We start from the raw sequence: 7,641 nt of genomic DNA, 5'->3' as shown, positions 1-7,641 counted from the left end.
TCTTCAACAAAGCTCTATCTTGGTACACTTGCGGATGAAGCTTGAACTTGAATCTTCAACTTGAATTGCATGGCTTTATACCACAAGTCCGCTAACCTCCATTGGATATGATCGTCAATGCTGGATTCCATCCATCCTCCAACACGTTGTTTGTCTATAATAAATAAGAAAACACAAATACTAGACAAACAACATTAATGGTAAATTATTTGTTAAACATCATCAAAACAAAGAGGTCAACACCAAGTCTAGATCCACTAGTTAGTTCAGCTACCATTGCATACCTATTAAAACTTACATTTTTACCTCGACTTGAGCTCGAAAAATCCGAAGCTATAGACTTCTGTGTAGCTACACCATGTTTAGCTTCATACTCATCATATAAAGTTTGAAAATAATTTCTAATAGCATTATGCTGAGAAGTGGCAGTAATGATGGATCCATCATCTAAGTCTATAATCTGATTATCATACAAGGTTTGTAATAATTTTTGAAGGCCAATATCCTTCAATTGTGGATCAATAAGAACCCCTAAACCAAAAATATGAGGAATAGGCTTAAAATACTCATTAATTTTGCTGTTCATTTGAAAAATTATAGCTCCAAAAGTATCATCCATACGATATTTACCAATTTTTTTTTGAGTATTTAAAATTTATAAAATAGCTAAAGTAATAGTTGGATAATAACAGCTAGATAATAACATTGTAGCATTATAAAAAATTTGTAAAATCTCTTTTAAATCACTTATAATTATCCATTCCTCTTCAGTTATTCCATAGGTGCTATTAGAGCTAGAACTAGAAGAATAATAAGCAATAAAATCATTTATAATTTTTTTATATTCTATTGTTACACTTAACATTGCATAGGTAGAATTCCACCTATGGTCAAAATCTTTTGGAATTAGTCTGGGCTTTACATTTTTTTACAGAATTATTTTCATCTTCTAATTTTTTGTTCAGAAGCATTATGCATATAAGTTACTGAACTAACCTTTTCTATCATGGGTTTAATTTTAATAAATGCACTTTGAACGATTAAATTTAAAATATGACAGATGCATCTAATATAAAAAAGTTTATCATGACATGGTAATGACAGAGTTGTTTTGATAAAATCAACAGCTATATTATTATTACTTACATTATCTAGTAAAAGAGAAAATATTCTTTCTAAAATTTTTAGTTTCATAAGTTCTTCAATTATTAAATTTGCATCATTAATACTAGTATGCGACTCTTCAATTGTAATAAAGGAAATAACTATTTGAAATATTTGCTAATTTTTATCAATCCAGTGTGCTGTGATGCATAAATAACCAGTTTGTGTTCTAGATGTTCAAGTTAAAGAAAATTTACAGTTTAAACTTTAAAAATAAGAAATTGTTTTTACTTGTTCCTCCTAATAATGTTTTAAAATATCACGTTAACAAGTTTGACGAGAAAATTTTTTAAATACGGGGTAAAAACCATCTATAAATAAATCTTTAAATTTATCATCTTCTACTAATCTAAAAGGAAGATTCTTAAGAATGATAAACCTGATGACGCATTTTCTGACACGGGCTACATCATAACTCTATTTTTCGAGACTGTCAGAAGTTGAGGATTACGAGATCATAGATTGTCGGATATCACCTTGAGGCGTCTGACCTCTGTTGTGTTTATCTAAATGGCATTTGAGGTGGTTGGTGTCGCTCTTATGATGAGCTTGGAAAATCTTGCCGCATAACGTACATTTAGCCTTCTGGGTGAGGATCCTACCGTGTTCATCCTTGGTGACGTCTATCTTCTCGTAAAAATTCCACACATCGGATACCGGCCTTTTAGGAGCTCTTGGTATAGAATCGTCACCACTGGATCCGAGATTAACATCGGTAGGATCGGTAGGAGTAGACCCGATAGGAGGACTTATTTCAAAATCGGGATATAGGTTTTGCTCTTCATAATCAGATCCGGAAGCCATTTGATTGAAGAATTAGAGAGTATAAAAGATTATTAGAGAGTATAAGAGAGTATAAGAGTGTATAAGAGAATATAAGAGAGAAGTGGATGAGTTTTGGTATGAGGAAAACAAATAAAACCCCCCCCCCTCGTATTTAGGGTCAAAATGGTCAAAACATCCATTTTGACCGTTATGACCAAGCCGGGCCGGCCAAAACGATCACATTTGTGACCGTTTATGCCGGGCCAGGCCAACTCGGCTTTTGCCCGCAACGGTCACCTTAGGTGACCGTTGCGCCCGGGCCAGATCGCCCGACCCGGTTATTTTGCCCGGACGATTTTAAAATCATCCAGGTCGGGCCGGGCATCGACGAGGCGGCTCGTACTCAGGCCCGGAACCCGATCTGGCCTTGATTTCCAGCCAATCCCAGGCCGGCCGATCATTTGGACAGCCTTACCTATAGTTTCATTGTTGCAATAGACCCTCTAAATTTTTTTTGGCTCCTTTCCCCTTAGATACTCATTAATTTTACCCATGGCCATTATCTGCCAAAATTCACCAAGATTAAAAGAATTAAAAAAAGCCCGGAGGTCTACCTGCAAATGATGGAACTAAAAGATAGTAAGTCCGTACCAGCGATACTAACGGTGGTCTATCAGGCTATCTGTAATTAACCTTTTTAGATGATTTTGTTAGAAATATTAAATTCCAAACCTAAAATTATGTACTGAATAAGCTTAGGAATAAATCTATTCCATGTATTAAATTAAGTTTTTAATTGCTTAGTTAAAGTCTAGCACCTATATAAAGGGGTAGATAATGTTTGTAATATCAAAAAAGAAAAAGCAAAATAAAAGCTCAAAGCAAAGGCATACAAGTAAAGCATTGCATACATATTTGCTTCCTGAAAAATTAGAAAAGTCCACCAAATTTTCGCTAAAATAAACATCTCTATATTTGATTAGAGCTGGCAAATTAGTGTCAGAATTAGACAATCCTTCTATCAATAGCCTCGAACAACATGTTCCAACCTCAAATTTTAAAGTTGAGCATAGACAACTTTGACAACTGGTGTATACAAATGCCAGCGCTACTTGCTACTATGGATGCGTGGGAGCTTGTACAAGATGGCTATAAGGAGCCAGGGTCACTAGAAGAAGAGGCATCTATAACAAAAGAGTTGAAGGATCAGCCCAAGAATTCAAGAAAAAGGGGCAACAAAGCACTGTTTTTCATATATCAAGGTGTGGAGGAAGTGACATTTAAGATTATTTTGGTAGTTTGAGCACCAAAAGAAGTATGGGAGCTTCTACAAAAGACCTATCGAGGAGTTGATAAGGTAAAGAAAATTCAACTTCAAACTTCACATAATGAATATGAAAATTTGAATAGGAAAGATCTTGAATCGTTGCTGAGTATCATTCAAGAGTTTTGGTGGTTATTAATCAGCTAAAAAGAAATGGTGAAGTACTACTAGATGTTAATGTGATTGATGCGCTTTCTGCATCCAAAGTTTGATTATATAGTTCTAGCTATTGAGGAAGCACATAATTTTGAAGATATATTAATAGATGAGTTGAAGGGTTCTCTTCAAGTCTATGAGAAACACATGCACTGAAAGATCATCTTCAACAATATTAGACCAAACACTAGAGTCAAGCTTGGTTCTAGGTAGCCAAAGAGGTGGTCATGAAAGTACAACTCCACAAACAGCTCTGTTGTGGCAGAGGACAAGCCCGATGTTGAGGAAGCAACAATCACCAATATGATCAAGGAATGAGTAATAATGACAATCATGGTAGAGTAGTTACAAGAGGATGATTTATTCTAGGACATGGTAATCAAAGCATTTAGTATTACAGTTGCAATAAGTTTGGACACTGTGCTAAGGAATGTTGGAATCGATCTTTTGATCGAGGACAATAATCAAATTTTGCAGAGCTGTAGAAGAAAGTCCAACTCTTCTTCTTGCACATGAGGAGGAGACGGACCAAGAGAATGCATGGTTTCTTCATTCTTGGGTAGGCAATCACATGTGCGGGAGAAAAAAAATATTGAAAGAACACTTAGAGGACTCTCACAGAGACTTCAACACAGGAGATTCATCTAAACATCATGTCAAATTTAAAGAAAATTTAAAATTTTTCAAAAAGATGGAAATCCATATATCTCCAAAGTTTATTATATACCCAATATGAAAAGCAACATACTTAGGCTGAGACAACTCCTAGCAAAAGGATATATAACACACATGGAAGATAGTTTTATTGGCTTAAAAGATGCAAATGGAAGACTAGTGGCAAAGGTAAAAATGACGAAGAACACATGTTTCCTCTCCATTTTAATACAGAGTTTTAAAAGTGCTTCTTCTACAAGCTCATAAACAACTAGCCGTGGAAATGGCACCTACCCTTTGGACATTTTGAAAGTTTGAATCAACTCTCTAAAAAAAATGGTGCAAGGACTCCCGACAATTGACCATAGAAATAATGTGTTCGAGGCATACACACTTGACAATCAACATCGACTTCCCTATCCTAAAGGACAGTCCTGAAGAGTGACAACCCCATTACAATTGGTACATGCTGGTATTTGCGGTCCATTGGAGCCACCTTCTCTTGGAGGTAATTGATATTTTATTACTTTCATTGATGACTACAACAGCAGGTTATGGGTTTATTTCTTAAAAGAAAACTCTTTTGCATTGAAACACAAAGCGGTTCTAAACTGAAAGTGCTTCAATCTGATTGAGGTGGAGAATAACCTCAAATGTGTGCAAGAATTATTGTAGATAGGTGGGCGTCCAACAATAATTTATAGCGGCATACACTCTACAACAATAGGGAGTGGAAGTAAGAAAGAACAAAACCATCCTCGACATGATGAGAATAACCCTCAAGGAGAAAAGTTTGCCAAAGAACTTTTGGGCAAAGGTTGTTGCATGCACAACCTACCTATTTAATCGATGTCCAACCAAGAGTGTGAAGAACATGATACCACAAGAAGCATAGAGTAGACAAAAATCATATGTGGAGAATCTATAAGTATTTGGTTGCATTGCATATGCTTAAGTACCAGAGGCAAATAGAAAAAAGCTTGATGATCATGTAGAAAAGTGCATCTTTATTGGCTATAGTGGAGAATCAAAAGCTTACAAACTCTACAATTCACCAACTAATAAAATTGTAGTGAGTAGCGATGTAGTTTTCGACGAAGAAGGAGTGTGGACATGGAGCAAAGGAGACAATGACAAAGGCAAAGAAGTTCTACTAGATGAATCAGATGAAGACTTATAAAATCATGTACTTGAGCAACAACTACATCAAGAAGCATGCATACACATTCCGGCACAAAGTGTCTTATCATTTTCAAGAGTACACTTTAAGTTGAGAAGGGCGTGTTGGAAATGTTAAATTCCAAACCTAAAGTTATGCATTAAATAAGATTCGGAATAAATCTATCTATGTATTAAATAAAATTTTTAATTCTTTTGTCAAAGCCTAGCACCTATATAAAGGGGTAGTTAATGTTTGTAATATTAAGCAAGCAAAATCAAAATAAAAGCTCAAAGCAAAGACATACAAGTAAAGCCTTGCATATATATATATATGGGTTTTTCTATAGAGTGCCCATGAGCACTCTATAGAAGAGGAGAGAGAGAGAGAGATGATTGAGGAGGGGGTCCACCTGATTTGCATTGGGATCCCCTTCCCAATCATCTTTCTCTATCTATCTCCTCTCTTATAGAGTACCCATGAGCACTCTATAGAAAAACCCTATATATATTTGCTTCCTCAATAGTTATGAAAGTCCACTAAACTTAATTACGCTAAAACAAAAAGTTCGATATTTGATTAGAGCTCACATATTTATGTCGAGTTGTGATGTGCCCTGCAATGTTGAACTTAGGGGGTGTTTGGTTGCATTTCTATAAATTATAGGAAATGTTTTCCATCCAAAATTTGATTTCCTTGGTGTTTGGTTGCATTTCTATAAATTATAGGAAATGTTTTCCATCCAAAATTTGATTTCCTTGTATTTCTTAAAAAAATTATCCAAAATTTGATTTCCTTGTATTTCTTAAAAAAATTATAGGAAAAGTTTTGAGAAGTTAAAAAGTACAACTTTTCTTATTTTTTGTATTGTGCTTGTTTGGTTCAAAACAAAAAAATTACTCATAACATTTGGGAAAATAGCAACATTTTCTATAATCTATAGAAATGTAACCAAACACCCCTAACTTTATAGAAAAGTGAGAACTTTATAGAAAAGTGTTAATGAGTTTTATTATTTAAATAATGAATGCGTCAGATTTCCAAGAGATTTCCGCCCATTTTAGAAGGAAATCAATTTCTATAAATTTTGATACTTTTCTATACTTTACAGAAAACATTTCTGTAAATTTTTTTTGAGCCAAACACAGTTTGTGGAAATCTATAGAAAACTCTTAATTACAGAAATATCATTGTTTGTACTTTTTGAGAAAACATTTCTAAAAAACAATGCAACCAAACACCCCTTTAAATTAAAACTTGAACCCTCCGGTGTAAGAATCTCAAAACCGAACTCTTCTGGAAACAACAGTAGATTGCACTGATGCGCACAAACCAGACGCTCAGACGATATTTATTAATCAACTACTTCAGATCCTGGTCTGATACATGTATAGTTGGTTTGTTGCGTATTTTAAGGTGCTATAATTAACTGGAAAGTTACCTGACTTTGATCCAATCTATGGTCAGTAGTCCATTAATTAGAATACGCGCGTTAAAGGATGAAACATCTACAATTAACTTAGAACACTAATCAGTTATGTGACAGTCTAAAGGTGTGCTCAGTTTCAGCTTTTTACTGATCTAGGCCACTAATCCATTACAACAACACACCATATATTCCTAATCAATTTCAACCGTTACCTTTTTCCCATTTTTTTCCAACTATTACCTACTGATCAGTTTAGTAGATCATATACCATCTATATTCAAAATCAGTCCAAATTTGCCTGAATTATTAATTCATCAATATAAAGTTAGAGAGGACAGAAACATCCTACTTGTATCCTAATTAACTGAGGACGCATCCTACTTGTCCTGATGATGCAACCAGATATTCATTGATTTCAGTCGATAGCATCAATAGAATGTTTAGTGGACTCTAGTAGAAAACATATAATCATATACAAACGTCATTGAAAAAAATTTCGCCGATGATGCAAACATCATATATTGAAAATATCCATCTGCATGTGTTGTGTTGCGCGCGATGTTAAACATTGCAGACTCTATAAACGGATTATAAAAAGTATTTTTAAATATCTGTGTCCATCCGAATATTTGAACTAGTGCATTCACCTAACCATAGACGACACATATCTTTTGTGCAGTGGGAATGCTACGAATCATAATCATTACATATATAGTGTAAACCGAGTACATATCTTATCAGAACAACTTCATACAAATGATGTCTTCTACGCTATTAACGCAGGTGAGGACGGGGGGCAACATTGAAATTTTAGTTCTATTCATAGTTTAAACCCGAGTGCTTGGTTAGGGGTAGTTAAAACTCCATGTTAATTATTACGATTGCATCTAGACTTCAAAAGTCATATATGGTTGGATGTTGTTGTAAAGTCATATATGGTTGGATGTTGTTGTAACATCAGAAAAGGCTGTTACAACAATAAAATAAGTT

The sequence above is a fragment of the Asparagus officinalis genome, chromosome 3, assembly GCF_001876935.1.
Source record: "Asparagus officinalis chromosome 3, Aspof.V1, whole genome shotgun sequence".
Taxonomy (NCBI): Eukaryota; Viridiplantae; Streptophyta; class Magnoliopsida; order Asparagales; family Asparagaceae; genus Asparagus; species Asparagus officinalis.
Note: the sequence above shows the minus strand (reverse complement) of the source record.